The sequence below is a fragment of the Panulirus ornatus genome, chromosome 19 (assembly GCF_036320965.1).
Source record: "Panulirus ornatus isolate Po-2019 chromosome 19, ASM3632096v1, whole genome shotgun sequence".
NCBI lineage: Eukaryota > Metazoa > Arthropoda > Malacostraca > Decapoda > Palinuridae > Panulirus > Panulirus ornatus.
In genome coordinates this window covers 9,945,999-9,973,160 of record NC_092242.1, presented here as the reverse complement: position 1 = coordinate 9,973,160, position 27,162 = coordinate 9,945,999, and the positions used below count along the sequence as shown (strand labels likewise).

General features: G+C 49.0%; 1 protein-coding gene across 5 annotated transcripts in view; it reads left to right on the top strand.

Annotated features, from left to right (window-relative positions):
- Positions 1-27,162, top strand: part of LOC139755378 (carboxyl-terminal PDZ ligand of neuronal nitric oxide synthase protein-like) — a 472,165-nt gene that overhangs the window by 101,902 nt on the left and 343,101 nt on the right. The window lies entirely within an intron of this gene.

Sequence of the window (27,162 nt, the reverse complement as noted above, 5' to 3'; positions counted from 1 at the left end):
GTAGTCATTAGGTGAGGGGAGGGGTGGTGGTAGTCATCAGGTGAGGGGAGGGATGGTGGTAGTCAGTCATCAGGTGAGGGGAGGGATGGTGGTAGTCGTCAGGTCTTCGTGTGGTTCTGGTTTCGGTTATTAGTTATAAGAATATTATGATAATTTTTGAATTTATGGAGCCAAGATAATTGTTATCAGATAAAGGGGGAATGTGAAATGTAATTTATCGAGGGGAATTGAGATAGAATTTCTCTGGTGAAGGGGAACTGACATATATATATATATATATATATATATATATATATATATATATATATATATATATATATATATATATATATATATGTGTGTGTGTGTGTATATATATATATATATATATATATATATATATATATATATATATATATATATATATATATATATATATTTATATAGGGTCAAATGAAGTTAGAGGGGTTGGTTTTATAGGTCAGGGGGAACTAAGGTATTCGTTGTAATTAGTTAAGTTGTAGGTTGTAGAGGGGTTTAAGGTTGTGAAAGTAAAGTACGCTTTAGTGCAGCGATTCCCACCGGTCGTACCGTGGAAAATGTTACAATAAAGTTGGGTCAGCTAAGTTCCTATACCGTGTTCAATTACGCGGGGAAGGAAGATGATGTCAGATATTACGTGGGAGGAATATCAGGGATGAGTTATGAAGTATAGGGGGAGAGAGAAGTATTAGATCTTGGAGTAAGGGAGGATGTGCGATTAGTTATCTGCTAATGGGGAAAGATGAGGTTCGTGTTGCGTGGAGCAATTAACTGGATAAGTGGAGGGAAAGTTAGATACTGATGGGAGGGCTAGGGACAGATACGGGAGATGAAAGTGACAGGTACGGGAGATGAAAGAGACAGGTACGGAAGATGAAAGTGACAGATATGGGAGATAAAATTGACAGATATGGGAGATGAAAGTGACAGGTACAGGAGATGTGACATACGGGAGATGAAAATGACAGGTACGGGAGATGAAAGTGACAGATACGGGAGATGAAAGTGACAGATACGGGAGATGAAAGTAACAGATACGGGAGATTAAAGTGGCAGATATGGGAGATGAGAGTGACAGATATGGGAGATGAAAGTGACAGGTACGGGAGATGAAAGTGTCATCCGGGAGATGAAAATGACAGGTACGGGAGATGAAAGTGTCAGATACGGGAGATGAAAATGACAGGTACGGGGGATGAAAGTGTCAGATACGGGAGATGAAAGTGACAGATACGGGAGATGAAAATGTGTATGATAAGGGATGATCGGCGTCGCGTGATATGACAGGGAAGTGCCGGGTATGATATCTACTGAATGACAGGGAAGTTCCGGGTATGATATCTACTGAATGACAGGGAAGTGCTGGGGTATGATATCTACTGAGGGAGAAATCTTGGTATGACGTCCTTCGTGAGGGTGAAGTGTGATGCTATCGTCTTAAGATGCGATAAGGAGGGATGCGCTAGGCTGTAAAGTGAGGGAAGTGCTGGATTCACTGGCCATAAAGTTAAGGGAAGAGGTGGCCGTCGTGCCTGTGAAGTGTAGGAAAAAGTGTGGTATATGGGCCGCTGAAGTGGTGTCTTTTCCTAGCGCTACCTCGCACACATGAGGAGGGGAGGGGGTTGTTATTCCATGTGTGGCGAGGTGGCGATGGGAACAAATAAAGGCAAACAGTATGAATTATGTACATGTGTATATATGTATATGTCTGTGTGTATGTATATATATATATATATATATATATGTGTACATTGAGATGTATAGGTATGTATATTTGCGTGTGTGGACGTGTATGTATATACATGTGTATGTGGGCGTGTTGGGCCATTCTTTCGTCTGTTTCCTTGCGCTACTTCGCTAACGCGGGAGACAGCGACAAAGCAAAATAAAAAAAAAGAATATATATATATATATATATATATATATATATATATATATATATATATATATATATATATATATATATATATATATTTCTTTTTCTTCGCCTGTGTGAGGGAGAACTAGCGAAGATTAGTGAAGTTTGAGGGAGGAAAGTCGAGTGGGAACGATTATCATCCTCAGACTCTGGTCGGAACCGAATGTGAGATCATGACGCCGTTTGTATTGCCAGCGAGACGTTCCTCCACAGCTTGTGGATTGTAAGGACTCTCGTGGTGGTGGTGGTGGGTGCCCCTGACGATTGGCTGTGTCCTCCTGAGGTCGCACACAGCGGAGGTGGTCAGTTGTGCCGTTACTGCTCTAGAACGGAGGGCGGAGGCGGTTAGCTGTGCCGTTACTGCTCTAGAACGGAGGGCCTCGCCGACCCTCCCTCCCTCTTTGACTTTAGGTCTGCACGACCTCCCCATGACCCATAAATCCACCGTGATTTGGTTGCCGCGTTCCCTCCCTGACCTGGGTGACGGTTGACTTCGTGGACCGGCTGTAGGCCAGGCCAGGCCAGGCCAGGCCAGGCCAGGCGAGGTCAGGCCAGGCCAGGCCAGGCCAGGTCAGGCCAGGCCAGGCCAGGCTGTCCACGTGACGGTGTCAGGGGTTGGTGGTGTTACGGTGTGCACCAGGGCGGGGAGGGTTTACGATCAAGGCAATCTTTTTTTTTCTCCCCCCCTCCACATGTTCCTGGAAGCCATTGTTTTATGAATATATATGAAAAAAGAAACACATTGTCATCATATGTTGTAAAGGTTTATTTCAGCTTTATTTATCCTGTTACTCACACATGCCCTTGTAACGTGAAAATGTTACTCGGTTAGAGTGAAAATATTACTCGTTTAAACTCTCTAACAACTCGGTCCAGTCGACCTTATTTACTACCATGAATAGAAAATGACAATCCTTGATCTGTCTATACGTTCACAGATGTATGTGGCTGCCTCTCTGAGTGTCTTCATTTCCATATAAACCCAGAGTCCTACGTCCCTGAGTCGGATTTATATATATATTTGTCCTTGTTCTATCGAGATTATACGGATTTTACAGCATCGTATCCCCGTTCTGTGGAGCTCGCTGATTCCCATGTGTGCGCGGGAGCGTGTGTACGTCTGTGTGTGTGTGTGTGTGTGTGTGTGTGTGTGTGTGTGTGTGTGCGCGCAAGGCACCCCCCCCCCCCATGTGTGTGTGTGTGTGGGCATATCGCCCCAGAATGATATACGTTCCATTTGTTGTTGATGAGGAAGGCGGGGTTGGTATATAGAGTATGCCAACAGCTTCCTGGCGGACCTACGTCTTGTAGCAGCAGCGACGGTGCGGCCTATGAGCTCGACGGTACGACTCGTAGTAGGCTGCGATGGCCCGTACATGAACCTTTTGGGGTCAGGTCTATATAGAGTCCAGGACTTGGCATACCCATGGATCGTCCTGGTCCGCCGAAGGGTCCCACCGTCGTGTTGAGAGGGTCCGCTCCATCGTGTGCCGCGGTGGTGGTATAAGGTTCACGACGTCGGACTCGGTGTAGCCTGGGAGAACTGTCGTGGGGAGGGAGCAAGACACCAGAGCCATCCATCCGCTCAGCCCAGACATCCCCCACCGTGATGCAGTGTTGGCGCCTCGCAGTCTGAAGGGTGCGTGACATCATGGCGTGGACCTTGTCACGGGACGTACGGCAATTACTGGGGCCGTAATACCTAGGGGACCGTGGAGGAGGCCATTCATCGCAGCGGAAAATGCTTATTACGCCATTCGGCTTTAGCTCTGGCAGTAGCGTTGTTTAGGTGCACCATCATGTTACATGACGGCCTTCAGTGTTCATGGCGGGGTGTTTGGCCCTGTGTGTTTCCGACCGACCGCACCAGAAACCGTGTCGGTGCAGTTGGGAGGGCGAGGTGGCCGAGATATCTCCCTCCTGAGGCGGGACTTCGAAAACCCTCGGGTGATGCAGTGGTTGTGGCGGAGTCGTTGCAGTTCTGTGTGTGACCAGCAAATGCAGGGGGGTTTGTCACGAAGGCGGAGTGGTCCTGGTGGCCTGTCCATCTAGTATTACTCTCCACAGTGGCTTCCAGGTCATGCATCACTGTCTATCTCGGGTTGTACTGCAGTAGTCATCGTCATGCCATATAGAGCTGCAGGCGAAACTTATAATTCTTTACTCTAGAGGCAAACTCTTAAGATCCTGTCGGTGCAGGAGGCTCCTGTCGTTGGACACCCTCTCGGGACTATGGGCTGGACCTCCCCTTGGGATTGTGCCAAGGCTTCGGCCACGGACTGGCGTGTCTGATCACAAGGTGTACCGCTGAGCGTGGAGGTCTTATCCCCTTGCAGCCTTCACCACGCTGCCCCACCCACCCTTTACGCTTACTGTCTAGTCCTGATGTTCGCAGATGTAATGTGGGAAGAATTGATAGAGTTCACTGGATCGAGCTCTCGTACGTGATGCAGTTTCGGTCAAGAACCACAAACTTGGCAGCGCCTGAGATCCCATATCACCTCCCTAGACATAAGCATCTCTAAAGAAGAAAGTATATGTGTGTGTGTGTGTGTGTGTGTGTGTGTGTGTACATACCTGTGAGTCCACGGGGAAATGAAACACGATAAGTTCCCAAGTGCACTTTCGTGTAATGATCACATCAGGGGAGAGACAAAAAAGAAATATAACAGTCAGTTGATATATATATATATATATATATATATATATATATATATATATATATATATATATATATATATATATATACATATATATTGGAGGCCTGTTTATTGTTCATTTGTTTGGATATGTTATATAGATGTAGAAAGGCATTTCTAATTTTCTCCGCATAAAACACTTGGTGTAACGTCAAGAGGAGAATGGTTTGAATATCGACAGGAGGTTCAATTCAGATTTTTTTCCCTCCCCCTTTGAAAGGCTAGATATATTGGCTGTAGAATATGAACTCTGGCTGGAGATGGACAGTTGGCCGGTGAATATTGGTGGTGCCTTGGATCCTCGTCTGGAATTCGAAAGGCTGGAGAGGTGTGTATGTTGGGGGTTTAGGATTGCGTGGAATACATGGGTAGGACAGATGACAAGGAGACCTGATGGTTTATGACGAGGTTACCTGTAGGTGGAGGAGAGAATGTGGAAGGGATGCATGGTAGAAGTGATAGTGGTCTATGACGAGATTGTGTGCCGGAGGACAGAACCCCTTCGTCTGTAAAGATGGAGACTGGGCGATGAAGGATGTTGGTAGTTGACATCTTGTTTTGGGTGAGCGTAGGTTGCAGTCGGCTGTTGGGATCTGGGAGGGCTTTGAGTCGCTTCCCGCGCCGAAGACGAGACTCAGACGAGCCACTGGAACCCGGAATCGGATGAAGCATTGAAAACGGGTCTTCCTGGGACACCGAATGCCGGAAACTCGTGGAAGTAACGAAAGGCTGCCGTCATCCCCCAGGATATTGGAAGGTGAGACACTTCGAGAGCACCGGCGGAGTGGAATGATCTCAGAATTATCGGGGATTGGGACCGCCTCTGGATATTGGGGAGGTGAGCCTGATCTGCATATTGGAGGATTGATCAAGGTCGATCAGGCGAGCTACGCGCGACCGAGAAATAACAGAAGCGTGCGAGACTGGATGAGGAGGATATTTTGTGGTGGCTCCGGGTCTAGCACCGAGTCTCTGATGAAGGCATAGGGGCGGAAAGGCTCATCATAGTGAAGGCAGGTGAAGTAAAAGACGTCTTGCGGTATAAGATATTCGAGGACTGGTGATAAAGTAAGTTCTCGTCTTCGGGAACCTGTCTTCGGGGGTGAGACATGCCCCAGATCATGGCCCTCTCGTAGGAAAGGAGGAGGTGTCGTAACGGTCAGTCCTTCGTGTGGCAGGTGGCCACCACACAGAAACTATAGGAGGCAGCTGGAGACACCTGCTTGCCACGGATCCTAGCTGACAGCTTTCATGGGAGCAGAAGGGCTGTTTCAAAGGAGGTGTTCCCATCAGACTGAGGTGGATATTGGTGTTGTGTCTCTCATGTAGAGGGGGACCAAGTAATGTTTAAGGCACGGACGAGAAACTTATGAAAAAAAAAATAATGATAACTTTTATACTTTCCACCGAGAGTTGGAGGAAAGGATTCGGTTTTCATATACGCGTTGTATTTTGCATCAAAGGTTGAAAACAAAATATCCACTCCTGAAATTAACATATGTTAGCATTTATTCATGAATCATTGAGTTACTTGCACATGACATTTGAATACTATGCTTGATTTTTTTTTTTGTGATTTGCTGGGTTTATATGTAATGTGAATCTAAGCATTGAAGTTAGTTTATGTTAATATGAATATGTTTAGTACAGTAGAGTGTGGGTATGTACGAAGCGAGAATACGTTAAAGTATAGACATAAGCTAGATGCAAGAGGTTGTAGTGTTGCAGGGATGGTAGCGTGAGGGGGAGTGGTGAGAGACCGCAGTGTGTGTGTGTGTGTGTGTGTGTGTGTGTGTGTGTGTGTGTGTGTGTGGTCTGATGCCAAGTGTGTAGCGTGGAGCCGTGTACTTCCATCCTCACCCCTGACCTGGCGACTCGTCCTCACCTTGCATCCACGCCTACACCTTCGTGTGGCACCCTCACTTTAACTGTCACCTTCTCCTACGTTTGGCCCTGTCACCTGCACCTGGCCCCCTACCGTGGAACCCTCACCTTGCCTGTCACTGAAATTTGGCACTGTCACCTTCATCATTTGGCTCTCTACACCTTCACGTGGTGTCCTCACCTTGCCCATCACCTTCTCCTTCAGTTGGCACAGTCCTCTTCACCTGCCCCCACCACACCTTCACGTGGTGTCCTCACTTTGCCCATCACCTTCTCCTTCAGTTGGCACAGTCCTCTTCACCTGACCCCACCACACCTTCACGTGGTGTCCTCACCTTGCGTGTCACCTTCTCCTTCAGTTGGCACAGTCCTCTTCACCTGGCCCCACCACACCCTCACTTGGTGTCCTCACCTTGCCCATCACCTTCTCCTTCAGTTGGCACAGTCCTCTTCACCTGACCCCACCACACCTTCACGTGGTGTCCTCACCTTGCCTGTCACCTTCTCCTTCACTTGGCACTGTCACCCAGAATTTTTCCTGACACCTCGAGTTTTCCCGTGGCACCTCCGCCTGGCATTCTCCGTTTACCTGGCGCCTTCACCTGTTCCGAACGCCTCGCTCAGACCTGGCCCTCCCATGGTACCCTGCCGGCCTTCCCGTGTCATCCTGGCTTTCCCATTGTACCTTGGCCTTCCCATGGCGTCATGTCGGTCTTCCAACGATACCCTGGCTTTCTCATGGCACCCTGGCCTTCCCATGGCACCGTGTCCCTCCATGGTACCGTACCCTCCCATAGCGCCGTCACCATTACCCCTCCTCCTCCCACTCCAGTCATCACGTGGCACCGCTCCTCCAGCCGCCGTAGAGGATCCTGATCCCAGCAGGGAACATGACCCCATTTGCTCTGGACGAGACCCGCCGGGAGGCCCAGAGAACCTGACAGGTGACGGTGGGAGTGGACGCAGGTGTGGGTGTTCATCAGACTGATGGCATGGTGGGAGGTTTTATGATCTGTTCCTAGTCTTGTTCATAGTTTAGCGGCAGTAGTGCTACTACACCTGCAGGTCCTGGTTCGTCATGGAGGTCAGAAGCTGGTCACAGATTGAGGGCTGGGGTGATGATTCCAGAGAAAAAATACCTCAGGTTCGCTCCTGAAGTGATGTGTTGACGTGACGAGGGAGAGAATACTGCTCTCTCTCTCTCTCTCTCTCTCTCTCTCTCTCTCTCTCTCTCTCTCTCTCTCTCTCTCTCTCTCTCTCTCTCTCTCTCTTTTGGGGGTAGTTGACGGTGATGCGAGTTGTGCTACATAAGTGGACCGCCTCCCATGTGTGTGTTAGCTGCAGGCGGTGTCGAGGACGTGAGCGTGATGATAATTAAGTATATATACGTAAAGGAGGACGGGACATGTACCGTCAGTATTTGTGTGTGAAGTTGATAGTTTTAGGTTGCCCTCCAGCGGGTTTCGCGACCGTGTGATGGGCGAGGGGGCGGCCAGCAGAGCACTGTTCCCCTAGAGCGGAGGGGCTGAGTACTCAATGCCTCACGGTTCGAGCCCTCGGTCTTCATTACAATCCGCATCATCCCTCACTTGACTGAACTCTAATGTACTGACTCACGTACATGCACTCACCCATCTGTACCATTCCCATGCCGTGCCATGCAGAGAAATTCATCGCGGTGGATGAGCAGTGACCTGGATGGGTAACTCCCGCTCAGAAGAGGACGCTCTGAAGCGTAGGTCACCTGCCGGGCACAGACCTGGCCAGTCGGACACCAAACTACGGGGATGGTGGAGGGAATATCATGTGGGTGACTCAGTCACTCGGGGGCGTCCTGCTTGTGGATGGGCGGCGCCTTGCTGCCTACCTGGTGAACACGGCTGAGCACGTGAACCCCTTGCTTGGTGATTGATTGCTAGCTGTTCGCCCCCGCCTCACGCCACCCTTCCCACTCTCACCCAGTCACTCGCAAGTACTCCCCGCCCTCCCCACACATCTCACTCACTCACAAGCACTCCCCACCCTGCCCACTCTCTCACTCACTCACAAGCACTCTCCTTCCCCACACTCTAACTCGTTCACAAGCTTCCCCACCCTCCCCACACTCTCACTCACTCACAAGTACTCCACACACCCACCTCTGGTGGCCACCATGTACCTCCGTGAGGAATGCTGTGTGGTGGTGGTGGTGATGGTAGGGCGTTGGTGGTAGAGATGGGGGTGGCGATAGTGGAGACCCAGCCCCTCGAACGGTGGCGCAGACCTAAACATACAGGCACAGATGTGGTCTAGCACGTACGGCGAGGCAGGGGGGAGGCCACAGGTATATGACACAGTAGACTTCGCCTCCTCACTCCTCCCATATGTTCTCTCTCTGGGGTCATGGTAGCCTGTAACGCCCCCCATAGTTTGTTCACTCCCTCCCCATCCCCACTTTTATTATTCTACAGCCCACTTATCCCTCGAGAACACCTCGCCGTGCCTCCGTAGTGGGCCTTCGGCTTTACCATCCTTGTCTTCATCCTTATCGAGAGGGAGGTTAGGATACCGTCCTACGGCTGGTGACTGACACCTGGTCGTCAAAGGCATCGGGTCGTCTGTTATCTGGCTCTCCCACGTACCTTATAGTTCGTCTTCCATGTACCTTATAGTTCGTCTTCCATGTACCTTATAGTTCGTCTTCCATGTACCTTATAGTTCGTCTTCCACGTACCTTATAGTTCGTCTTCCATGTACCTTATAGTTCGTCTTCCATGTACCTTATAGTTCGTCTTCCATGTACCTTATAGTTCGTCTTCCATGTACCTTATAGTTCGTCTTCCATGTACCTTATAGTTCGTCTTCCATGTACCTTATAGTTCGTCTTCCATGTACCTTATAGTTCGTCTCCCACGTACCTTATAGTTCGTCTTCCATGTACCTTATAGTTCGTCTTCCATGTACCTTATAGTTCGTCTTCCATGTACCTTATAGTTCGTCTTCCATGTGCCTTATAGTTCGTCTTCCATGTACCTTATAGTTCGTCTTCCTTCAGTCATTGCCTTTCTGTTATCTTCCCTCTACTCACTTGTTCATCCTTCTCAGCAATGTGTTCCTCCATTCAGCATTATGCTCTTCCCCTCAGCTTTCGCTTCATTGTTACGGTGTGTCGAAGCCTCCTCCCAGCCTCCTCCCTCCCCCGCCTCCCGTTCTCCCTTCCCCCACACTCTCTCTCTCTCTCTCTCTCCTCTCTCTCTCCTCTCTCTCTCTCTCTCTCTCTCTCTCTCTCTCTCCCCCCCCCTCTCTCTCTCTCTCTTCTCTCTCTCTCTCTCTCTCTCTCTCCCCCCGCACATGCTGGCTCTCGTCTGCATGCTGCACATGTCAGTCCTTGCAGTTTATTTATTGTCCATTTCATTCTATTGGGTTGTTTGTTGTTCACCGCTTCATTTATCACTCGCATACGCTCCTCTCTCTCTCTCTCTCTCTCTCTCTCTCTCTCTCTCTCTCTCTCTCTCTCTCTCTCTCTCTCCTCGTGCCGCCATCGTCACCTCTTTCTTTTCCCCCGGTCGTCATTCGGGATGACAGCCCCCCCCCCCCCCCTTCCCTCCTCCCCTCGCGCTAGAATCTCGAGCCCTCCATCCACCACCACAGAAAACCTGTGTGGTGGTGATGGGGTCTGTAGAGAGCGGGAAGCCTGTAGTAAGACCCAGGAATAACCCGGCGGTCGCTCTCTCGTGGCTGTTTGCGTTGCGTGTTCCTGGGCCAGGCCTGTGGTGGGGGATGCCTGCCAGCCAGCCAGCCAGCCAGCCAGCTAGCTATCCTCCCACCCACCCAGCCACCCCTCCCTCTGTCCCTCCTCCCTCGCCCCAGTCCCACCTACCACCTACCACTACCACGTAACCATCGAGCTGTGTTGTTACCTGGAGGAGGGGAGGAGGGGAAGGTGGTAGGTTGTTTGTCTGTCTGTATCAACGTACGCTGTTACGGCTCCGTGCCCTGACCTTAAACTATATATATATATATATATATATATATATATATATATATATATATATATATATATATATATATATATATATATGCACAGATTACGCCAACTACCCAGTCATCGACCATCCGACTGCCCTGCTTGGGTCTCGAACATGGGCCCCTCGGAGATTCACGGCTCACAACGCTAACCACTGTACCACACAGGGCCGTGTGTAATGACTCACTCGTCCGGAGGAGAGGGAGCATTACACTCGTAGGGTCCCGTCTGAGGGAGCATTGCACTCGTAGGGTCCCGTCTGAGGGAGCATTACACTCGTAGGGTCCCGTCTGAGGGAGCATTGCACTCGTAGGGTCCCGTCTGAGGGAGCATTGCACTCGTAGGGTCCCGTCTGAGGGAGCATTACACTCGTAGGGTCCCGTCTGAGGGAGCATTACACTCGTAGGGTCCCGTCTGAGGGAGCATTACACTCGTAGGGTCCCGTCTGAGGGAGCATTACACTCGTAGGGTCCCGTCTGAGGGAGCATTACACACGTAGGGTCCCGTCTGAGGGAGCATTACACACGTAGGGTCCCGTCTGAGGGAGCATTACACACGTAGGGTCCCGTCTGAGGGAGCATTACACTCGTAGGGTCCCGTCTGAGGGAGCATTACACTCGTAGGGTCCCGTCTGAGGGAGCATTACACACGTAGGGTCCCGTCTGAGGGAGCATTACACTCGTAGGGTCCCGTCTGAGGGAGCATTACACTCGTAGGGTCCCGTCTGAGGGAGCATTACACTCGTAGGGTCCCGTCTGAGGGAGCATTACACACGTAGGGTCCCGTCTCTTTACTGTAATTAGTCTTTTTTTAAAACTCCTTGAATGCCGTCCACATTCGTAGGTCTCATAACTCATGCTTGTACAGGTGTTCACGTCTGTGTGCTAGTGTTTCTATGTACGTGTGCTTTTGTGCTGCGTGGGAGGGAGCTTTTAATAATCTCGTCCCCCTCAGGAGACTGGAGGCTGTACATTAATATTACAATTACTGGCGCACTGCAGGTGTGTATGTATGTATGTGTGTGTGTGTGTGTGTGTGTGTGTGTGTGTGTACTCAGCCGCCGTGTCTCCGTTTTCTTTTAAATTATTTCATCTCTCTCGCCGAGTAATTAGGTCACGATCACGATGGTGGACTAATGGAAAGTCATTCTATTTATATCATATGTGGAGTATGTTCTGTTCATGTATTTGACCCAGAACACATGTATAGTTTTTTATTTTGAAGTTCCGCTTCGTGTGATTATATGTATTGGTCAGTATATATATATATATATATATATATATATATATATATATATATATATATATATATATATATATATATATATATCCTTGGGGATAGGGGAGAGAGAATACTTCCCACGTATTCCCTGCGTGTCGTAGAAGGCGACTAAAAGGGGAGGGAGCGGGAGGCTGGAAATCCTCCCGTTTTTAATTTCCCAAAAGAAGGAACAGAGAGAGGTAGCGTAAGGGAGCAAACGAAAGAATGGCCCACCCCACCCACATACACATGTATATACATAAACGTCCACACACGCACATATACATACCTGTACATTTGAACGTATACATGCTTATACATACACAGGCATATGCATATATACACATGCACACCTTCACACTTGCTGCCTTCATCCATTCTCGTCGCCACTCCGCCACACATGAAACAGCACCCCCTCACCCCTCGCGCGCGCGAGGTAGCGCTAGGAGAAGACAACAAAGGCCACTTTCGTTCACACTCAGTCTCTAGCTGTCATGTGTAATGCACCGAAACCACAGCTCCCTTTCCACATCCAGGCCCCACAAAACTTTCCATGGTTTACCCCAGACGCTTCACATGCCCTGGTTCAATCCATTGACAGCACGTCGACCCCGGTATACCACATCGTTCCAAATAACTCTATTCCTTGCACGCCACATCTTTCCAAGTAACTCTATTCCTTGCACGCCACATCGTTCCAAATAACTCTATTCCTTGCACGCCTTTCACCCTCCTGTATGTTCAGGCCCCGATCGCCCAAAATGTTTTTCACTCCATCCTTCCACCTCCAATTTGGTCTCACTTCTCGTTCCCTCCACCTCTGACACATATATCCTCTTTGTCAATCTTTCCTCTCTTATTCTCTCCATATGTCCAAACCATTTCAACACACCCTCTTCTGCTCTCTCAACCACTCTCTTTCTATTACCACACATCTCTCTTACCCTTTCATTACTTACTAATCATATGCATATTCAAGTGTCTTACACAAGAGATTCGGTAATGCCACTTCTTAGCTCCGTATTTACTGATGTACTTGTGAAATTTGTCACTATTTACGCACATATACTATCCTTTCTACTGTCCCTCACACTTAACACACCAGCCTCCTTCACATTCATACTTCACTCACCTTCCTCATTACACACTTTTTTTCTCCCTCAAACTTTAGCCACAATTTACTTCGCACTCCTTCATATTCCCCCTCAACATTACTTCATACACTACCCTCTCACACTGTTTTACACCCCACACTCCCCTCTCACACTTTGTTTCACCCTCCACACTCTCCCACTCTTCACACTCCCCACACTCAGCAGTCCATATCTCTCCCACACCCCACTCCAGCCCTTTGCAGTCTGTCTTATACAGTGTTCTCCTTTCCGTCCACCCCAGCCCGGCCGTCCCACACACCATTCATCTTCACATCTCATTCCCTTCTCCTCCTCGCCCGTTCGCTTGTGTCCAGCACCCGACTCCCCTGTCACATCGACCCCCGCCCTGCCCGCCAGCGCCCGCTCCCCGGTCACCGTTCCCCTCTGCCCTCACCCACACACACCTCCCCAGCTGTAGGAGCCAACCGTGTTGTGAGGATGGTATACATTATGACGAGGTCTTTTGTGTCTCGCACCTCCCTCTCTTTCTCTCTTTCCTCGTGAGTCTTTTCGTCATGCGTCTTTTGTGTTTCCTTCTCCTCCTATTTCTCCTCCTTCAGCTCTTCCTCCTCCTCCTTCAGCTCTTCTTCTTCTTCTTCTTCTTCTTCTTCTTCTTCTTCTTCTTCTTCTTCTTCTTCTTCTTCTTCTTCTTCCTCCTCCTCCTCCTCCTCCTCCTCCTCCTCCTCCTCCTCCTCCTCCTCCTCCTCCTCCTCCTCCTCACCACAATATTTTCCTTCACCTCCTCTTATGTCTCTTCTTTCTCCCCTTCCATCTTTCTCTCTTTCCTCCATCTCGTCATCATCCCCCCTTACCTCTCATGCTTCCCTCCTCCTGCCATCCGCTCCATCTCTTTATCCTCGCTTCCTACATCTAGTTAGCAATTCCCTGAGTTGTGCGTCGGGCTGTCAGAATCACATTTCTCCTTTTTCTTCTTCTTTTTTTCCCCTCAACATCGTTTTATTCAACGTCTCGACATAGTGAGTGGTTCTGGGTTCAGCTCGGTCTCAAGGGCCAGGGTTCGAATCCCGGGCAAAGACACGAGGCATAGCGGACAAACAACAACCCCCCCCCCCCCCCCCCCCCCCCCCCCCCGTGATATAATTTTATCGACATCAGAACGTAATTAGAATTTTTTTTTCCCTTGTCACCTATTGAGTGCATGACAAAGATGAAAAAAAAAAAAAGGGGAAAGAGGGAAAAATTATGAAGCGAAAGAGTGCTTGTTTGTCTGGGTTCCTGGAAACACATGTGAATTTTTCATGGGGCCCAGGATGACCTGTCCTCAGGGATTCTGCTTTAGCGTTTGTGGTTCGTTGACGTCGCTTCGGGGTACCTGTTTCCAAAAACTCCTCCCGGGTGTAGGCGTTGAGGGAGCCTGTTGGACGCGCGTGGGCAGCTCGCACTGATCCGCTGGGTGGTGTTACGACGACGCCGCAAACCTCGCCGACGGAAAGAGAGTAATACCATTGAATTAGGAAGTTTAGGAAACTTGTGGACCACACATCAGTCACTTTCTGCAGCTGAATTATTAACGTAACTCTGCTTAATGTACCGTTTAAGAGGGGGAACGAGGGTAAGCCCCTCGTTGAACGTGGGTCTGCAGACAGCGTCGTTGACCGACGTAGTTGGTGTAATTAACGCTACGCACCGGCGGGTAATTAATGAGTGGGAGACAGACAAACACCTCGGTCATTAATCTCTGGCTAGGCCAGCTACCCACCCGTTCGCCTCGCCAGCAGGAGAACACGGCGAAGGCACCGGCCTGCTTCACGTGGGAGGGTATTATACCACCGGAGAGGTGCCACTGGTTAGGACACCGCCGAAGAGCCACCACTCATGGGGTATATACCACGGCTCAGTGCCCTGTGAATGGGGGGTGTGTGTATCGTGTGTGGATGGCAGTGTCAAGAGGGGCGGGTGCCATGTAGGTGTTAAGGTGTTGCAAGGGATCAGGATGAAATGCAACATTGGAATGAGATTTCCACGGATGTCACCAGACGCCTCTAGGGATGTCGTAGACATGTATTGCCTCACTTCTATTTTATTGGTTGACGTAAGAACACGTGAGGATTCGCTCGTCTAGAACCTTATTCGTCTTGTTATTGGTCGGTCATTAAGCGGTGATGTGCATTTGATGTAAGGGAGGTGAAGCTTTTCATAATTCCATGACGGCCACACCGGTGTGACCCGTCCATCTGCATACACCTCAGATCTTGTCTCCCGTGTTAGTGACTGGAGTGATAGCGTGTACGTCATGGGTGTTGTGTATAGACTCACTGTAGACAGAGGACAGGAGGAGAGCAGGTAAGGTGAAGGCCATGTGTTGGACTGGCGATGAAGACGTGGGTGAATTTGACCTGTTACTGACGATGGCCTCAGCCATATCCCATTCTGCTGCATGTGGGGATGTTAGTATGGTCGTGGGATGTTAGTATGGTCATGGGGATGTTAGTATGGTCGTGGGATGTTAGTATGGTCGTGGGATGTTAGTATGGTCGTGGAGATGTTAGTATGGTCATGGGATGTTAGTATGGTCGTGGGATGTTAGTATGGTCGTGGGATGTTAGTATGGTCGTGGGATGTTAGTATGGTCGTGGGATGTTAGTATGGTTCGTCAGTTGGTTACCGGCGCTCACATCATAATCCGGACGTCTTATTTTTTTTTCTTTTCATGAGCCTCTTTGGGGCCGCTCTGCTCTTGGCTCTCGCTCCCTTAATAAAGTCAAACTATTCCCTTCCAGTGACCCCGGTGAAGCATGCGTTACAAAAGGGGGGGGGGGGGGGGGAGGAAGCCCTCCTCCTGTGCGTTGCTGCCCGGCCATCTCTCTCTCTCTCTCTCTCTCTCTCTCTCTCTCTCTCTCTCTCTCTCTCTCTCTCTCTCCCCCCGTAGTACTCCCGGAGGCACAATTATAACTTTGGGATCGCCTTCCAGAAGTGTAATCTTATGCAGATAGATTTATAATTATGAATACGTAACGAACCGGAATGAAACATGGCTGGATCGTAGCGAGCGACTCGGCCCGCCGAACTCCACACGGTTCGTGGGTCTGAAATTAGTCGTCATCTTCAGCTCCTGCGTAAAGTGGTATGAGCTGGCTGGGTTTTTTTTTTTTTTCTTTTTTTTCCCACCTCGGCGCTTCAGTACGCTAGAAGGGGGTTGATCATCTCTTTTTTCCCCCAGCTAATAATGTTTTTTTAGCTGATGGTGTAAAACCCTCTTCCCAGCTGATTTAACATGTCCATCCGTTGTGAACTAACTTAAGTAAGTCCATCCGTTGTCAGCTAACTTAAGTAAGTCCATCCGTTGTCAGCGAACTTAAGTAAGTCGCTCCGTCTTCAGCTAACTTAACTAGGTCCAGCCGTCGTCAGCTAATTTACCTAGATTCATCCGTCGTCAGCTAACTTAAGTAAGTCCGTCCGTCGTCAGCTAACATAGCTAAGTCCATCCGCCGTCAGCTAACTAGTTTCAGTTTGTTTGCTCTCTGTCCCCCATCGAGCAGACTCATTTTGACGGATGGTTTTAAACCGTTCCTCCTGCTCCCACTCAACCTATCCGAGACTGGTGCGCTGCCTCGACTCTCATGCCCCCAGCCATCGATGTTCCCCTCACACACACACACACACACACACACACACACACACACACACACACACACACACAATCTTCGCTTCTTGATCTTAATTGGTGATCTGCTTCTCCGGGCGATTGCCTGAGGGACCCAGAGGCCAGGACCATTGATTCAGGACCTGCTGGGCAAAAGGGGATGAGGATGAGGGATGGGGACAGTGGAAGGAGGGCGACGAAGCAGATGGAAGAACAGCAACCGCTAGGGAGGAAGAGGAAAAAGAGGAGGAGGAGGAGGAGAAGGGAGAAATGAAGATGTGATAAATGACTCGGAAGAGGTAGTGAACCCAGGATTTTTTGGCCCCGTGACTCGCATGTTGGAATCCTCGTTTGAGGGATGAGAGAGAGAGAGAGAGAGAGAGAGAGAGAGAGAGAGAGAGAGAGAGAGAGAGAGAGAGAGAGAGAGAGAGAGAGAGAGAGAGAGAGAGAGAGAGAGAGAGAGAGAGAGAGAGAGAGAGAGATTTCTTGAGTGTTCGTCTGAGGGATGAGAAAGCTGGAGGTGGCGGTGGAATGACACGGGGAGAGATGGAAAATAGATGTTAAATTCTTATCTATGACTGATTATTATTATTATTATTTATCATTATTATTATTATTATTATTATTATTATTATTACTATTATTATTATTATTATTATTATTATTATTATTATTATTATTATTATCATTATTATTATTAATTTTATTCTTTGCTTAATATGATGGATGTGGCGTTCGTTGCGAGGGAAGCAGCTCCGCAGATGAGGAGAAGAGGAAAAGGAGAAAATGATCGTGTTTGGGGACGGTGTGGCGAGCGCGTTCAAGGAAAGTTCTCAGTTGAGAAGAAGAATTGGGATGGGTAAGACCGGAGGAGGAGGAGGAGGGTGGGTGTGTGGGGGAGCGACGGAGGGGGTGTAAGTAGCACAAGAAGAGGGTCTTAACGCTGACACACGAGGAAAGTTTAAAGAGCGTAACGACTTTCGAAAAAGCAAGATTGATTATGATGGAAAGACGAGAAACACTGGCTGTGCCCTGAAGACTGGGTGATGGGAACATAAGGAGAACTGGTAAGAACACAAGGAGAACCGATGGGAACACCAGGAGAACTGAGAGGAACATGAGAACTTATTGGAAAACAAAGAGAACTGATTGGAACACATGGAGAACTAATAGGAACACAAGGAGAACTGGTTGGAACACAAGGAGAACTGGTAGAAACACAAGAACTGATAAGACAAGGAGAACGGATAGGAACACAAGGAGAACTGATAAGAACGCAAGGAGAACTGGTAGGAACACGAGAACTTACTGGAACACAAGGAGAACTGATTGGAACACAAGGAGAACTGATAGAAACACAAGAACTGATAAGAACACAAGGAGAACTGATAGGAACACAAGGAGAACTGATAAGAACAAGGAGAACTGATAGGAACACAAGGAGAACTGATTGGAACACAAGGAGAACTGATGGGAACACAAGGAGAATTGATTGGATCACAAGGAGAACGTGTTCTCTAAAGGCAGTGTATGATGGGAACATGTGATCATCGTGTGTGTGTGTGTGTGTGTGTGTGTGTGTGTGTTCTTTTTAAGGATGTGTGATTGGAACACGAGTAAAAAAGAAACTGGGTATGTTCATAGGATGTGTGACGGGAACACAAAGGAGAAAGGTTGTAATTTTTGTCGGCGTGCGAAACACAAGAAACACCGGTGTTGGTTTATTTTTGTCGGCGTGCGAATCACAAGAAACACCGGTGTTGGTTTATTTTGTCGGCGTGCGAATCACAAGAAACACCGGTGTTGGTTTATTTTGTCGGCGTGCGAATCACAAGAAACACCGGTGTTGGTTTATTTTGTCGGCGTGCGAATCACAAGAAACACCGGTGTTGGTTTATTTTGTCGGCGTGCGAATCACAAGAAACACCGGTGTTGGTTTATTTTGTCGGCGTGCGAAACACAAGAAACACCGGTGTTGGTTTATTTTGCCGGCGTGCGAAACACAAGAAACACCGGTGTTGGTTTATTTTTGTATTGGGACGCGAAAGTTTTTTTAAATTTTTAATTTTATATTTTTCGAGGGTGTGTGATTGGAAAACAGTTGAAAAAAAAAATACCTCATGTTCATCACTTATTATTACTCTGGATAGATTATAGGATTATGGTTACGCCATCCAGATGTAAGGGGATGGAGGGGATAATATCAGATCTTTGATAGAATGGATGCAGGATGGCAAGCCCTCGCTGTTAGCCTGTCATTTAATTGATTTATATATTTTTTCGGCACTGCAGGAAACGCTGAATTCAGAGTATACATTCATGCATGTGCACACGCCCTTGCATGCGTCATGGGCATACAAGAAATCACACACACACACACACACACACACACACACACACACACACACACACACACACAGAGAACAGAACAGAGGAGAACACTGAATACTTTTCCCTTTCCCAAGGAGAGTATTCGAAAATCCATCGAATATTGGGCGCCACACGGGCATAAGAAGATTCACTTAACGAATACCAGCGGGAGGATGAGGCCAGACTTCTTTTTGGGGGGGAAACAGCGATATGAACGAATTCACTTGGGGCAAGAAGCACCCTCAAGCCACCGACCACCAGAAGAGTGTCCATAAACAGAATTTTCTCAAGGGACGAATGCGACGGCAGGAATCAGTTTTGCTTCATCCGATTCACGAAGAAAAGAATAGGACACAGCCATTACCATGACTTACTGTCTTCTGCCGGACCTTGAACCCTTTGCTTCGATGCTTCGGTCATTTCGGGTTTCTAAACTTCCTTTTTTTTTTTGGGGGGGGGGGGGTTGTTGGCGTTTTAGTGGCCAGACTCACTCTACTCAAACACTACTTTACCTTTTAAATGATCCTTAACATCCCTGCTTGGTCCTCCCTACCCCTGAACGACCCTTCCCTCCCTAGACCCCCTTCTTTTCCCGACCTCCTGTAAGGCCGTCCACTCCTCAGACCCCCTCCTCCCAAGATGATCATCCTCTACACGACCCTCACCTCCCCAGACCACCTCCCCAGACAGCCCATACCTTCCTAAGGACCCTTCTCTACCCAGACCCGGCCGGCTGCTTTGACCGTGTTGGCCTGTGCTGGACATAGTCCATACAAACACTTGTTTCAGTGTATATATATGTATAAACAAAGATTCTCTCTCTCTCTCTCTCTCTCTCTCTCTCTCTCTCTCTCTCTCTCTCTCTCTCTCTCTCTCTCTCTGGGAAGTAGCACAGCACAGGAGGAGTGTTCAGTTCTCTCTCTGTCAACATTTCTACACCCCTGTCTGAATGGTATCCGCGTGTTGCTATTTTTGGGACGTGGTTTTATTTCGGTGAACGCCAGTGTTCCATTATAATAGTCAGTTAACTCTGCACCAGAACACGGCTTGTGAAGACTACTGTTATAGCCCATGAAGATAAGTAGCGCCCCTCTGACTCTTTGATATCTCAAGGAGTTTAGGAGAGAGAGAAAAAAAATGATTCGACGTACTTCCTGTGCATAAAGGAAGGAGGCGAGCTCTTCCTGTGCATAAAGGAAGGAGGCGAGCTCTTCCTGTGCATAAAGGAAGGAGGCGAGCTCTTCCTGTGCATAAAGGAAGGAGGCGAGCTCTTCCTGTGCATAAAGGAAGGAGGCGAGCTCTTCCTGTTCATAAAGGAAGGAGGCGAGCTCTTCCTGTTCATAAAGGAAGGAGGCGAGCTCTTCCTGTGCATAAAGGAAGGAGGCGAGCTCTTCCTGTGCATAAAGGAAGGAGGCGAGCTCTTCCTGTGCATAAAGGAAGAAGACGAGCTCTTCCTGAAAAAAAAAGATTATCCTGACCTGGTAAAGAGCAGTAAAAAAAACCACTGATAGATAAAACTCAAGAATCTACTCCCCCCTTACCAGGAGCATCAGGGAGGTAGAGCAGGAGGACCGTGTCATCCACAAGAGGAGGTGGAGGACTGTACCATCCACAAGAGCTCATCCTCCCTGATAAGATGTGTGAGGAGAAGTATGGAAGAAAATGCCATTTTATTGACGGAATGACTTCCTGGAATCCCTCGGGCAGACGTGATCATGGAAGAGATAGTACACGAGAAAAGAAAATGAAAAAGAAAAAAAGCAAAGAAAAGAATCCCCTTCAAAGGGAATAGCTGGTGAAGTGCGACGCTGGATTTGATATTCTCTCTCAGAGACCCCGCTGCGTCCGACTACTGACATCAGCGTACACGGCCGCAGGAGTTACCGAGTTAGTACAGTTCTTGAGGTCTTTTACCGCACTCATCGATTCAGGAGAACTAGTCGCGAGTCAGTGGGTTAAAGGTAGAGGGGTCTGAATCACCAAGGGCAGGTTAGAGGGTCCGAATCTCTGCTTATAAGAATATGGCCCACGAGTGATTTAAGACGTTGCCCTATGCATGCGGTAGACTCTGGAAGGCCTACTTCCAAACTCACGTACGACTAAGAGTTCACGACTGGAATGATAACACTGGGGAATATGTGGCAAATGAATCCGTTGGAGACCAAAGGCGGTGTAGGAAATAAGAGTCAGAGAATGAATATCAAGGGGGATGGAGGCAGCCTCTGTGTAACTTAATTCCAGGAAAAGGAAAGAATTAGCATGGAAAAACTTTAGGGAAACATAGTCACTGACTGAGCTAAGGGACGACCCCATGGAAATCAGGAATGAGGTACACGGTGAGGCCAGGTATTCCACTAACCTCTGTCGTACACTAAATACGCAGGTGACTCCGAGCGGACAAGTTCCACAGCGTATGTAGCACATTGTCGCGCATGTTACCGTGTCTTTTACGAGCACGTACACCGTAGATGGAGAGAGAAGTGTATTTCTACTTCGTTCAGTACCATCCTCTCCTGCCATGGGACTCAACAAGGGGAAGCCAGCCCGCTGCCGGCGCACCGGTGGAAATTGACTTGGTGTGGCGGCGAGTCGCAGGTGGCGAAGTGTAACGCAGGAGACATCGAACTCGAAGGTTGTGGCAGAAGGCAGCCCGGCGGCTGTGAGGTCTTGCTCTCGTCCCTCACTTCGGCAGCTGTGGACACTAGGAAGAAGCAAATTTCTCCGTCTGTCCTCCGTACGTTTTTTGATGGTCCGTTTTTGCGCTTGTAATCTGAGTAGCTTTGAGGAGATCGCACAGTGTTTATTTTTGGATGTCGTAGTCTGTACTGGGCGGTGTTTTTGTGCTGTGGGTGATGAGCGGCCGGTAGATTTCCCTTCATTAACTCGGCCATGTAACCTCTGTTTAGTTACAGTTGCTCTGTACCGACCTCAGGCGTAATTGTCTATACCCATGCTTTCTCTACATACCTTAAGAGTGTTGATAGATCACGTATTTGATGTATAATGACACTGATTTTCCCCAGTGTGACTATTTTTATGTGTGGAAAGAGGAAGTGCCTGTCGCTGAAACTGCAAAACAGGAGATATCTGCAAGAGCGCTTGTCATGATAAAGTTGATAACCAGAATTTGATTATGAAATATTTATATCCATCTGATGGTCTGGCAGCGAGTTATTGGTACTCAGCATTGTGTATTACTGTCAGGGTGTAGCCATTAAAAGCCCTGCTAAATGCTCTTGAATATTTCATATCTGGTTCAGCTCGGGGTTCATACATGTACTTCGGGATGGTCAGTGGAAACAGACGGTGCGATCGACTGCTTTGGACTGAATTGATGGTTATGAGCACCCGGTGGATGGTGGAGGGACTGCTGGCTGCATCCTGTTGGAACAGTGTTAGGGGAACAGAGAGAAGGAGTGGTTGATTTTGTTGAGCTTTTAAAAGCCCTGGAACCTAATGGCTATTCTTCGCTGTATAGCGTAAAAGAATATATGAAAAACATAAAACTCTTTACTCTTTACTGTTCACTGTTTGGCTTCCGTTAAGATATTCGTCTTTTACATTATCATTATTATCTAAGAATCCTCCAGTCCTTTTTTTTTCCTTCCATTTTTATCATATGATTTATTTTTGACCTTAAGACTCATTTAAATTACAATCCGTCGGCACATGTTCCACGGTAATACTGCAGTTGTAAGTGTCGCATGTTTAGGTGTGTTTCCTCTCCACGAAGTGTCCATCGGTCGGCGCAGTATGACTCAGTCCTCAGTCGACAGAGGGTTGTCTCAAGCTAGCGATTCCTGCTCAGGGAGGCTTGCCATACTTCAGCAGCGTTCATTATCCTCTGTATTTTAGTATTCTCTTTAGCTTACAATTACCATCTAGCTGTCCATTTACATCTTCGGATGACTGTATATTATACTCGTGAAATCATTGTGGGGTATAACTTGCGTGTATTGATTGCTAGATGTAGCTGCTTTAGCCTCAGCATCAGAGAACCAGGAACACCAGAGGAGGCAGCTGGCAAGCAAACGCTCCAGTCTATAGGGCTGTATTATAAGACTGAAGATCAGGCAACGTCAGGGATGGAAGGTGGGCCCTTATTACGAGTGACCGATTCGTTGGCATGAACTGCTTGACGGGTGTGGACCATGAATGGTGGCCGCATTAACCCACCTGGTTCTCTCTTCTTCACACAGTTTTGGTTGAGTGTTAAGAATGAACCATAGCAGGTCGTCGCACTAACCTCAGTGATTCCTCCTAGGATGTGATAAACATCTATGATTTGACCAGGTCAAGGTAAAAGGGGCGGAGGGCAAAACCCTGTTAGATCAGGTGAGTTAAAACGAAGCGAGACACAAAACGGGAGAGTTGAAGAGTTGGGCTGGCGAGGGGGGAAAAAGTTTGTGTCCTGCTGGTGCGTTGGAGAGGACGTGGTTCAGCGGCCATCAGAGGCGGGCTGCGCGACACTCCAGCTGCCCCTACCAATTACCGAAAGAGGCGTAGAGGATGTGGTGTGGAGCGCACCGGCTATTGGGTGGGTCAGGCGAGGTGGTAAGTGTCTAGGGCGAAGGTGACGGGAGTCGGGGTGGATGCGGGAAGAGAGAGGGAGGTCAGAAGAGGATCTATGGAAAGGAAGAAGGAAGCTCGGACGAATGGGAAAAGGAATGTATGATTTTAAAACTCATCTCTACAGCCTGGGCTGTGAGGGTGGAAGACCATTCTCCCCCGAAGACCTCGCTAGGTATTCACCAGTGGTCCGCGAGGACCGTGGCCTTCAGAGAGATGCTGGAAGACTCAGTAACTTATAGCGTTACGATCGCCAGAACATTTCAGTATTTAGCTCTCTGTACCTAATACAGAGAGAGAGAGAGAGAGAGAGAGAGAGAGAGAGAGAGAGAGAGAGAGAGAGAGATAGAGAGAGAGAGAGAGAGAGAGAGACCACACTGACGAATGCCTTATGATGTATATTATGTAAGGAAGTTTATTAAGACCAAGAGATAAATGGAATTATATTTCAATACGTCGGAAATGTCTCTGTAACTCGGAGGAAGTAAGTTACCGCGGACGTTATCTCATTGCGATAACAAGCGAGATAATGAAGAGGTTAGGGGGAGAGGGAGAGATAGGGGGGGGGGGGGAACCCGTCCCGTTCTGCAGTACTGTGGTAACCGAGGGGCGTGGCGCTCCAGCGCCGGCCGGAGAAAGTGATCTCTGACACCCCCCTACCTCCCTCTTTTCACTCGCGTCGAACTCCGTGCTTGACTGTGTGGTGCGGCCGCTGCCCGAGTCAACCGAGGTTAGACGGAGATGTGGTAGGTAGTAGCTGTTGCATTGACTGCTCTCGATGCTACTCATGGCAGACGCTGTCCAGGCTCTCCCTGCATGTGACTCCCTTACTCGCGTTAATCTTCCTCCAGGAGGCGTAGAGCCAGTCTCCACTCTGTGTTATGCAAGATAGCGCAGTGTAGGCATGTTGCTGTAGACACAGCATCCCCCTCCTCGGGTTCTAGCTTCGTTAAGGCTTTGAAGTGTCTGTAAATACGTTATGTAATGAACCCATTTTTGTAACAGCCTATGAAATAGCCCACTGGGGCCCTGACAGAGACCCGCGTGACGTCTGTAGTGATCCTTTAGCGCCACCGCTCGCGGGGTGAGCGTAGGGATCACCAACCAGCACAGATCAAGTCCAGTCGTAGCGACACGTACGCTCGTCTTGCCATAGCAGGAGTTGAGGCACTGGCCTCCTCCTGTACTGCTCTCCCGATGTATCAGGCACTCCGGGGGAGAGGACCAGCGTCCAGCGATGTGGTAACCTTGGCCACCGTTAAGAGCATCCTTCGGCTCGAGGAACAACAGTTCTCTTGGTGCAGGAGGGTGAAGAGTGATCATGGTAGCTCTCTTTTAAACACACACACACACACACACACACACACACACACACACACACACACACACACACACACACACGTTGCTCACGGTTACCTCAGAGAGGCTTTGATGTGTCCATAATTATGTAACGGTGGTCCAATCATATCCGCTAGCTGCACAACACACAGACACATACAAATGTACACATTGACTCGGTTGGTGTAATGGCATAAGCAGTGTCTGGTGTGGGAGGGGCCTAGGTGTGTGTGTGTGTGTGTGTGTGTGTGTGTGTGTCTGATGTGCAACAGTATAATACAGTAATTATCCTTGATGTTCTTCAGTGTGGCCCTGCGCTCAGTTCCACGGCTAGTTAACTCGGATCCTGGCACACAGTACAGCCCAGCAGGCCAGGCCAGGCGTGGACAGATTATATAAACTCCATCACACACACCGGGGGTTGGTTGGTTGGTTGGTTGGTTGGTTGGTTGGTTGAGGGAACCCCAACGTCAGCTTTATATTGACTTCCGCACGACGCAAGACAGTATCATCTCGGGTGACCGCTCGCTCATGTTGGCGTTCGTCAGCATAAGCGAGCTCCTCAGCAAGCAGTGGCGTCTGTGACCGACTACTTATTCTGACGCTCCTCTCTCTCTCTCTCTCTCTCTCTCTCTCTCTCTCTCTCTCTCTCTCTCTCTCTCTCTCTCTCTCTCTCTCTCTCTCTCTCTCACACCCACCATATACCCCCATATACCTTCATACCTTCGCAATCAGTATATATCAAGAGAGAAGTGTGATGTCTATCTAGTGTTTGGTTTCGTAAGTAGAAGCAATATACAGCGCAATATGTATTTGTGAAGCATTTTCGTATAACGCATGAATATATGTAGGGTTGATTGATCCATCGCTTATACCTTTTTATTTTTCAACTGTGACATACGCGCCGCTAATGACTGCATCCGTTGACACGGCAGATAATTTTAAATGATCAGTCAATTAAGTACGGCTGATGACACATAACTGACGGTCGCTGGTGGCCGCCGTCCCACAGAGTCACTGCCTCGCCCGGTGCCACTATCTCACACCCACAGGGTCACTGCTTCACCCGGGGCCAGTGTCTCACACCCACGGGGTCACTGCCTCGCTTGGGGCCACTACCTCACACACCCACTGGGTCACTGCCTCGTTCTGAGCCACTGTCTCTCACTCACAGGGTCAGTGCCCTGCCCAGGGCCATTTTACCTCTCACCCCCGACACCACTGCGTCTCATCCATAGGATCATTGCTTGGCTCACCCGGGAGCACTGCTTCACATCCACGTAATTACTGCCTCACTCGCCTGGGGCCACTGCCGCAAACTAATTCGCAGGTCGCTGCCTCTCTCTCTTCCCTCATGCCTCTCTACTTCACACGCTCTGATACTGAACAACCGTTCTGTCGAGCACTTCCCGTAGACGTGTTCATTAATCAAGTGATAGTAATCCTTCCTCTTCCACAGTGAATTGAGAATGGTAAAGACGTCTCCCTCATACAGTATTATATATGAACACACTACTACCAAGCTCGTGGAACTGAATTTACTAACAATACAGTGGTTATTGAATACTGTATTCCGTAATCCCGGAGACACAAGCAAATAGGTATTGCTTTGATGGCGAGCCCCTCCCTGGTGGGGTGATGACGGTAGAGAGGCCTGGGCTTGTGAAGTCCGCCCCACACCTCATCCTGGGCCATCAGGTCTCGTGTTGTCTCCCCTTCCCATGTGCTCCCTTCCATCCAGGCTGGAGGGTGATGGAGGCAGCAACCATCTCCCTTCCTCCGCCGGCGGGCGGGCCTCCCGCAGTCGTCCTGTCGTTTGCGTCACCAGGAGCTGGACAGATGGAGACGCGAGATAGATGACGCACAGTATGAACCTGGGTGGGGAAACCTTCGTCCTCCTCCCGTTCCTCCCTCCTCTCGTGGTTGGTTGGTGTGGGGCGGGTGTCTAGTTTCCCACTTGTACGGCCGCACGGTGGCATGCCGCCGCCGCCGCCGCCACGCCAGGAAATTAACCGGCGTTGCCAGGTTATAGTGACGTCTTGGTCTTGATGAGAGAGAGAGAGAGAGAGAGAGAGAGAGAGAGAGAGAGAGAGAGAGAGAGAGAGAGAGAGAGAGAGAGAGAGAGAGGAGGTTATCGGACTGATGCTTCGAGGGCAGCAGGGCTTGAGAGTGACCCTCCTTAGCCAGGGGGGACGTCTTGATGCCACCTCTGTCGTCCGCTGCCTCCTAGTGGCAGGTGATGGCGCGGGGACCCTGAGAGCGATCACTTGTTTCTCATATCTACCTTCGTTGCACACCAACCCTCCCACTTTCCTCCCTTCCCTCCTTCATAAACAATA